Source organism: Lithobates pipiens, unplaced genomic scaffold, assembly GCF_037356315.1.
Source record: "Lithobates pipiens isolate NorthernLeopardFrog02 unplaced genomic scaffold, aLitPip1_a1.2 Scaffold_18, whole genome shotgun sequence".
NCBI classification, from domain to species: Eukaryota; Metazoa; Chordata; class Amphibia; order Anura; family Ranidae; genus Lithobates; species Lithobates pipiens.
In genome coordinates this window covers 124,201,525-124,211,411 of record NW_027507758.1, presented here as the reverse complement: position 1 = coordinate 124,211,411, position 9,887 = coordinate 124,201,525, and the positions used below count along the sequence as shown (strand labels likewise).

Below are 9,887 nucleotides of genomic sequence, written 5' to 3'. Positions count from 1 at the left end.
GTTTCAGAAATGCAGTAGTCTGAACTTAGCTTTAATGCCAAATATGAATATAGTGTATAAAGATAAATATTTTTGTGTTCATTGCTTATGTGATAATTGTGAAAGACTATAATGCTTTGTATAAAACAGGGTACACTGTGAGGTTGATTTACTAAAGGCAAATATTCTGTGCAGTGCAAGTGCACTTTGAAGTGCACTGCACATGCACTTTAAGTGCATTTACTCTAGATCTAAAGGGGAGGCTGTGCTGCTTTTTATCATCCAATCATGTACAAACAAAAATGCTGTTTTTATTTTCCTTGCATGTGATTGGGTATTATAAGGGAATACTTATTAAGGTTACCAAAAGATATACTAGGTTAAAGGTCTAAGATAATATGCTTAGGCGTGCATTTCACTAAGTTCAGAATTAAGATGCAAGATGTTGACATATTAGGAAGCATCTGTCTGCGGTAAGAGGTACAAAGCTAAGATAGGACTGGTTACGCAAGAATATGGTCAGTCAGCAGATGTTGAAATGACGAAATAACTATCAGAAGACTGTATTTCACCTTTGACTTAGATAATGTCATGAGTTTAAGAAAAATGTCGATGTATGTATGAATTACCTGATTGGCTAAACCACAGGGCTGTCCTTTAGCTCAAACTAAATAAAACTGCTGTGTGTGCTTCAATATACACATTCATTATTCACGTACAATCGTGTGTATGTGTGATGTTTTGTCCACCGGTGAAAGGGACCTCCGCTCTTCCATCCTAGCCTAGGCTACCAGTGGTTACTTACAGAAGACGAGCAACCTAACAGTTTTGGTACCAGAAAAGTGGGGTCATCTTGCGGCAGGTAAGTCACTTTACTCCTTTTTGCCTAAAAGGTGAATGGTGTGAATACTTACTCTGTCCAGATGGCCGCTACGAACTTAGTTTAAATTTAAAAGAAGTAACTGTGCCTTCGCGGAGGACTAGGCTGGTCCCTCGGAAGGTTAAAAGGGCTCGCAAGGAATTTATAGGTTTAGGGGAGTCCGACTAGGTTGGTCTGACTTAAAACTATTGGTGATAGTATTTTTAACACGGGAAGTAGTAGATTACGCCCGTGACAAAGGGATTGGTGGAGTGGACGCCCATTTGAATTTTTTTTAAAAAAGTGCACTATAAATTGATAAATGTATTGCAATACGGTTATTTCATGTCTTAAAGTATATTAAGAATATGTCTGTTTCTCTCTAGGTACGTGTGTAAGTATATAGAGTATAAGTTTTAATATAGAGTATAAGGAAAATAATTGTTGTTGTTTAAATAAGTGCAGAGTATGAGGAGCCCTCTTGTAGTGACATAGCATCCGCCTGCCCCCATTGCACGTTAGGTCTACTCTTCCTAAGAATAGATGACAAGTGGATTTTACTGACCACCAGACCAGGGGGGTTCTCTTGCAGACATGGTGTAAGAGGGGTATATCCCGCCACCAGGAAAGATTTACCCTTCATCGTATATTAAGGGTAAATCTTCATAGTTTTATATAAGTCCATCTGCCCCAAAAAAAAAGATCAGGGATCCTACTCCCAGACCAGAGACCGGATTGTTGGACAAACCGGGTGTTATCACCTGTGTCCTGCCACTAGACACACACTGCCCAGACTACTAGATGGGGAATTCTGCAGCAACCCAAGCCATGGCCACCCCATCACCCTATGAATTTGTCAGTAATATGATCCCTGGCCCCCAGGTAGAACCATTTTGGACACAAGTCCGGGAAAGGTGTCACCAATTGGGAATCCATGACCCAGGACCCCAAGGTCCTTGTTCAGAGGAAGACTGGCAAGAAGTCAGTAAAATTTGTCAGGTACATAAGCATTCTTATCCTCCCTGCAAAGGGGCTGACCCACAATACATGAAGGATTGTTTCTGTGCATGGAACAAATGCCTTGGAAAATATAGGCAATTGTGGACAGCAAGGACATTGGAAATCCCAGTGCCCTTATAGGACTGGACAGATTAGAGCAAGAGGCAGAGGCAGGGGATTTAACCCCCAGACCCGCCCACAGTATCCCCGTTATCTGCCATACCAGAACCCTCGTCAACCACTACCCCAATATCCTACACAGCCACAAATAATGCACCGGGGGAAACTCTGTTGGTATTAATGGGACACCTGTCACCCATCCCATCACTCCACCACTGACTGTAGCCACTCCAGAAGGACAGAAATTATGTACCCAAACTTTTGCCGTCTTGTCCTCATGCCCTGTGCCCCTTATGGGACGGGACCTCTTGGCACAACTGTGTATTACCATTAAGTTTAATAGAGAAGGTTCCCTTACCGCTAGTTCACCATTATGTGACTTACATGGCCCTAAGCGACATGCACACAGAGGCTTCTTTATGCTACTCCCCGCCTCTCTCGAAACACATGCTATCTGGGCGGAAAACAAAGGTAGCGTAGGTTTCATTAACTGTACGCCTTACTCGCCTCAGATGCGCCCTGACGCAGAAGCACAATATCACAAACAATACCCCCTGCCCCCCGAAAAGACCCAAGGCATTGCCCCCCAGATCGATGACTACATATCTAAAGGCATCCTAAAACCAATCATTAGCCCCTGGAACACACCCATTTACCCTGTAAAGAAGGCCAGTGGCGAGTGGAGACTCGTCCAAGACCTCAGAGCAGTAAACAAACAAGTGATTCCCCTCCCACCCCTAGTCTCAGACATCACTTTTATTTTCTCATGCATACCGGCAGACTCTCTATGCTACACAGTAATTGATTTAGCGAATGCTTTCTTTAGCATTCCCATTGCAGAGGAAGCCCAACCTATGTTTGCTTTCTCCTGGGCCGGGGGCCAACTAACCTGGCAAGGGTATGTAGACAGTCCAGCCGCCTTCTCTATGGTACTCAACGAGACTGTCAAGTCTTGGACATCTGAGCGAGGGTCGGTACTAATACAGTATGTGGACGGCCTGCTCCTGTGCAGTCGAACTGCTGAAGATTGTGCGGTCGATTCAACATCACTGTTACAACACCTAGCTCACGCCGGGCATCTAGCCTCAAGGAAGAAAATACAATGGTGCCAACCACAGGTAGAATACCTAGGGTGCATTCTAAAGGAAGGGACAAGGCTAGTGTCCCCCAAACGTGCCGCAGCCCTTCGAGCTCTCAGTCCCCCAAAAGACAAAGCCGCCCTACTCTCGTTCTTGGGTGCAATGGTATATTGCCGCCAATGGATTCCTGACTGTTCTCATTATGATAGTATCCTAAGAGAGGCTACTGGCTCGACAGCCCCTAAATTAATAGATTGGACTGAAGACAGACTACAAGCTTTTCAAGCTCTGTTAAACAGTCTGTCAAATGCTCCCGCCCTAGGGTTGGTAGACTATGGTAAAGCTTTTCAACTATACTGTGTAGTCTCGGGGACCTCTTTTGCCGCGGTTTTGACACAACAGCATGGAACAGGCTACCGCCCTGTCTCCTACCTATCTAAAAAAAACTCCCCATCCAAGTACAGGGAATGCCATTCTGTCTCCAAAATCTTGCTGCCTGTGCAATGTCTGTACAAGATGCAAACAAATTAGTGCTAGGTCACCCATTGACTCTCTATACCACTCATTCAGTCACGCATCTTATTCAGAACATGAATACCCAACATATGACCTCGCAAAGACTTAGTGGTTATGAGATAACACTGATGAACACTGATAACCTCACACTCAAATATGTGCCTGCCAGCAACCCCGCTGTGCGCCTTTTGCATTCCATGTTGCGTTTACCACATGACCCAGACATTATACATGACTGTTCGGAAAAGGTTGCTGCTATTACCAGTCCCAGACCGGATCTCACTGACACCCCTATCTCAGGTGCAGAGGATGTTTTCGTTGACGGTAGCTGCTCACGTCCCTCTGACTCCACCTTTTTAACCGGTTATGCAGTTGTTCAACTACCAGACATCGTACTGGAGGCAAAATCATTACCTCCTTCTTCAGCCCAGGTAGCAGAGTTAGAAGCCCTCACTAGGGCCTGCATTCTATTCACCGGTAAAGAGGTGAACGTCTACACAGACAGTAGATATGCTTTTGGAGTGGTGCATGATTTTGGTGTGATATGGGCCAATAGAGGTTTTAAAACAGCAGACAACAAAATAATTGCCAACTCCACACAGATTAGTGCTCTCCTCCAAGCCATTCTTCTTCCAAAAAAGGTAGCCATAATTAAAGTAAAGGCACACTCCTCTGACAGCAGTCGTGTTTCAAAAGGGAATGCTCTTGCTGACAGAGAAGCTAAAATAGCTGCTGCCTTTTCCCCTAACCCACCTGCCCCCACAACAATGTTTTTCAAGGAACACTTCGCAGCACCTAACTTTAAAACTGTCATAGCACAGATGCAATCAATGGCCACAGAAGATGATGTCCATTTTTGGACAAAGGAAGGATTGACCAAAGACCCTGAAGGTCTTTGGTCAAAAGAGGGGAAGATCCACATGCAAGAACAAAATTATCACCCTTTGAGGTCCTCATGGGAATCCCCGCAAACATAGAATTACCCCCATTAGACCAAGACACTGATATTGACATTTATTCCCAACAGGAAATGTACGTGAAAAACCTGGTAAGTATGCTTCATGAAATGAACGAACAAGTTTCTGTCACCTTTTTCCCTCTTCCCACAGAACCAACGCATCCCTTCATCCCTGGGGATAAAGTGCTGATCAAACAATTAGCACAAAGAAAGAGTATCGGACCGGCTTTCTCAGGACCATGGAAGGTGGAAAAGGTATCCAGGACCGCAGTGTTAACAGACCTAGGAAACACCTGGATCCACGCCAGCCGTCTTAAAAAGTGTCCCCAGCTTCCCTCGACTCCAGAGCCCCTGGCAGTGACAGAGAGCAGCAACTCCCAAGAACAAGATCTACAAGAAGTTCAGAGAGGCATAGAACAAATTTCCCTGGAAGATCCCACACCCCTCAAAAGGACAAAACAGAGCCAACAACTGCCGGGATGAGAAACGAAGAAGAAGAACAGAACTCTTAGATAACAAATAATCAGAATTTAAAAAAAAAACAAAGATGCTTTCTCCATCAGTGTCAGGGAAGGCCTTGTGCCTCTTATGCTGTATTACCCTAGTAGTGTTCCTACCAACCTGGTTGATAGCCAACTGTATATATCATCCAGAAGATTTAGGTCTATTAAAAGGGATATGTGGACCACCTAAGATGAATAATACCCCCGGCCAAAGACATAGTAGAAGTATTGTACCCGTTAATGAGTCACCTAAGGGACTGACTAGCAAGATGTTACTACTAAAATTCAAATATAGCTATGCTCAAAAATCTGGTTTTGAGAAATGCTGGATTTGCAGCAAGCTACATCCCAGTACAGCTAGAATCCCTCTCATGGCAGTCCCCTTGAATTTTACCCCCCTCCTTAATGGAACACCCCCTATCGTCCTAACGAATGTTACTAGGACCCTTCCAAATAAAACCCTCACTTTCCAAATTATAGGTAGAAGCCACTTCCCAGACTGGTGTTTCCGACTGGGAAACACCACAGATGGAGCCGAGGTTTGCAAACAAGCAAAACTTAACATTTCAATGACATCATTTAACAGTCCTTCTTTCTTCCATACTTCAGATCCCACCCTAAATGCCACCTTTTTAGACTTTCTTAGCTCCAGTACCAAGACTACAATACACCAATTAATGTCAATTCTGGTGCTCTCTGGCCTTTCTGATACTCTTAGGAACGTGTTCCATAAACGACCCCTAGCTCTAGGAAATACCATATATATATGCTGCGGCAAACTCTGTCACCCCTGGATCCCAACCAAACCCCAGGGGTGGTGTTACCTTGCAGCCCTGGTTCCTATCATGGGGGTATTAGGGGATAACAAGGGAAGTCACCTCCTTGAAGCCAGCATGCATCCTAGATATCCCCTTAGACACCGTAATAAACGAGAATTGTTTTTAGAAAAAGATATGGCCTGGGCATGGTTCCCTTCCTGGACAGGGTGGGGAATTGACCTAATGAAAAGATTAAATAATTACACTGGCATAATTGATGAGATTCTGGAGGAAAATTCTGATGACATAACCAAACTAAATCTAGAAACTAGGGCAATTAGGAAGCAACTAGAACTACATGAGTTGGCTATAGAAAGTATGAGTGCAGCCCTTACTGGCCTCTGTGAGACTACTGAGGATTATGAGTGCTGTACCTGGATTCATAATACCAGCATCGAAGTCCCAGACTACTATGACGTTATTGCCCAACACAGGGAAGAGGTAAATAAACTACAGAAAGAGGCAAGGAACATAGGAAAAAACTGGGATCCCTTCTCGAGCAGTTTTAGTTTTGGGGGATTAATATCTTGGCTCCGAAATGCTGCCATGACAATTGTCACTGTGATTCTCTTCATTCTATTTTTATATGCCTGTTATAAGATAATCAAATGTTTATGTAAAAAGGGAAACACGGTCGCTCCGAAGGATCTGAAACTCACTTCCATTGTTAAGGATCCAACGGTATGGTATAGAAACCAAGAGCACAAGGGTTCGGAGTATGAAGCCTGTGCTATTAAATTAGAAAAGGAATGATCATTATGTAAATCACAGAATGATCAAAGGAAGGATTATAAGGGAATACTTATTAAGGTTACCAAAAGATATACTAGGTTAAAGGTCTAAGATAATATGCTTAGGCGTGCATTTCACTAAGTTCAGAATTAAGATGCAAGATGTTGACATATTAGGAAGCATCTGTCTGCGGTAAGAGGTACAAAGCTAAGATAGGACTGGTTACGCAAGAATATGGTCAGTCAGCAGATGTTGAAATGACGAAATAACTATCAGAAGACTGTATTTCACCTTTGACTTAGATAATGTCATGAGTTTAAGAAAAATGTCGATGTATGTATGAATTACCTGATTGGCTAAACCACAGGGCTGTCCTTTAGCTCAAACTAAATAAAACTGCTGTGTGTGCTTCAATATACACATTCATTATTCACGTACAATCGTGTGTATGTGTGATGTTTTGTCCACCGGTGAAAGGGACCTCCGCTCTTCCATCCTAGCCTAGGCTACCAGGGGTTACTTACAGAAGACGAGCAACCTAACAGGTATTCTTTGCAAAGTGTAGATTTATCTCATTTATTAAGATCTGGAGCAGGTGCTCTTGCAGTACACAGCATATTTGCCTTTAGTAATTCAACCCCATTGGCGGCTGGTGCTCAAAATTTTTGGGGGGGTGCAAACAAACTGAAAGATGCTGAAAATAAACCACATCAATTGCAGCCTTACTGTACCATCAATCGCAGCCACTGTGCCCATCAATTGCCACCACTGTACCATCAAACACAGCCAATGTGTCCATCAATTGCAGCCACTGTACCATCAAAAGGAGCCACTGTGCCCATAAATTGCTGCCACTGTGCCATCAAACACAGCCACTGTGCCCATCAATTGCCGCCACTGTGCCATCAAATGCAGCCACTGTGCCATGAAACACAGCCACTGTGCCCATCAACTGCAGCCACTGTGCCCATCAAAAGCAGCCACTGTGCCCATCAAACGCAGCCACTGTGCCCATCAAACCCAGCCACTGTACCAAATGCAGCCAATGTGCTCATCAATTGCCGCCACTGTGCCATCAAACACAGCCACTGTGCCATCAAACACAGCCACTGTGCCCATCAATTGCAGCCACTGTACTATCAAACACAGTCACTGTGCCATCAAGCGCAGCCACTGTGCCCATCAATTGCCACCACTGTGCCATCAAACGCAGCTACTGTGCACATCAAATGCAGCCACTGTGCTATCAAATGCAGCCACTGTGCCCATCAATTGCCGCCACTGTGCCATCAAACGCAGCCACTGTACCCATCAAACGCAGCCACTGTGCCCATTAAATGCAGCCACTGTGCCATAACAAATGCTCCCACTGTGCCATAACAAATGCTCCCACTGTGCCATATCAAATGCTCCCACTGTGCCATCAATTGTTGCCACTGTGCCCTGTCAAATGCTCTCACTGTGCTATATCAAATGCTCCCACTGTGCCCCATCAAATGCTCCCACTGTGCCATATCAAATGCTGCCACTGTGCCCCATCAAATGCTCCCACTGTGCCATATCAAATGCTGCTACTATGCCATATCAAATGCTGCCAGTGTGCCCCCCAGCCACTGTCTGCACTGACTCTGTCTCGGTGAGACAGCTCCTTGATGCTCCTTGATGTCTTCTCCTGTCCTCTCTTCCCGTCCTCTGCTATGACTGGATGCCTGATAGGCATCCAATAACAGCGCCTGTCATTTCAGCCAATCAGGTGACAGTAACAGATCCGAGCACCTGATTGGCAGAGAGGCAGTTTAGTGTTAGGAAAGTGAATATTCATTCGCTTTTCTAACACAGCTGAGTGACCTGCGAGTGCCCAGCATGGCGCTCGGAGGTCACCTATTTTGACGCCTATTAGAGCCTATGGCTCTAATCAGGTGCTTCAAAAACACCCCCCACCACTGTAATTCATGTGCCCTGCACCCGAAAAGGGGCCGGGTGCCTGAATAGGTGGTGGCAGCTGTGGCCATAGATAAATTCAGGCAATGCCTGAATATATCTATTGGTGCTAGAGGGTCCTAGAGGGGGTGGCAGGAGAGAGAGGGCGGCGCCCGTGCACCCTGGATGCACCATCACTGCCACGCAAGGTAACCTCCAGGGAGAGTGCTTCTCCCAGGAGGTTTACTGATGGGAGGAGGAACCGTGAGCGCCACCGGGGGACCCCAGAAGAGGCAGTGGCAGAATTTTAGCTGTCATTACTTTCAGTGTTTGATGACGAATTTCCCCACAAATCACTATCGCTCAATTCTGCAAGTGATTCTAATTTATTATCGATGATTTCTAGCTGGTCTAAAACCGCTTTTGATGTAAGGGACACTTTTTGGTTGCTATGGACAATCTCCAGTTTCCAGGCAGAAAGAACAGTATATATAATATAAAACTGCCTGCAGGGCACTGGACAAACCACTAGGGAGAAAAGGGATATTTTAACTTTTTGAATTTGGCGCAGTGCTCTGTCTCCATGCGTTGCAACGCTCGCAGGGAGTGGGTCTCAGCAGTGTGATAGATCGAGCGGAGACATGGCTCTCATACACAGCGGGGAGAGATCGCAGGATCCTGGGGACAAAGAAAGTAACTTTGCCTGGATCTTGTGATGTGATCCCGAGTGTGGCTTGGGGTTACCGATTTTGGTACTTAAAATTCACCTCGAGCCACACTCGGGAATACCGCCAGGGAGGTTAATGCAGCAAGTGAAAGACAAATCATGCTTACTTCCCTTCCACATCGGAAGATCTCCAGCAGTGCCATCTGCACAGAACTGCCAGAAACCAGTGGGACCCAGGTATACTCATCTACTGTCTGGAGAAGTCTGTTCATAAGTGGTCTTCATGGAAGAATTGTGGCCATAAAGCAGTACCCCTGATGTGGGAAAAATATTGGCTGTAGCAGGAGGCAGTTTTTCACCGAAGGGCTGGAGAGCGGTATATCTTCACATAGTAAAGCATGGTGGAGGTTCCTTGCAAGTTTGTGGCTACATTTCTGCAATTGGAGTTGGAGATTTGCTCAGGATCAATGGTGTCCTCAATGCTGAGAAATACAGGCTCGATGATGTTGAGCTCAAGGATCTGTGGGGGCCAAACCATCACTTCTGGAGCTCCTTGTCCTTTTTTACACTGAAGATAATTCTTAATGGCATTGGCTGCTTAGAAATATAGGTAGATACTTATCCATCATGCTCAGGGGTGTAGATAAGGGGGGGGGGGGGGTCATGGGTGTTCAACCCCCCCCCCCCCAGATAATACTGACAAAATGAACAGACAGTGTCCCCTGCTGTTTAGCCTC

General features: G+C 45.3%; 1 long non-coding RNA gene across 1 annotated transcript; it reads left to right on the top strand.

Moving 5' to 3' along the window:
- Positions 1-320: 320 nt before the first annotated feature.
- On the top strand, positions 321-6,981 carry LOC143987393 (uncharacterized). Its single transcript, XR_013276640.1, has 2 exons — positions 321-841; positions 4,662-6,981. It is a non-coding gene; the product is annotated as an uncharacterized LOC143987393 (long non-coding RNA).
- Positions 6,982-9,887: the final 2,906 nt, after the last annotated feature.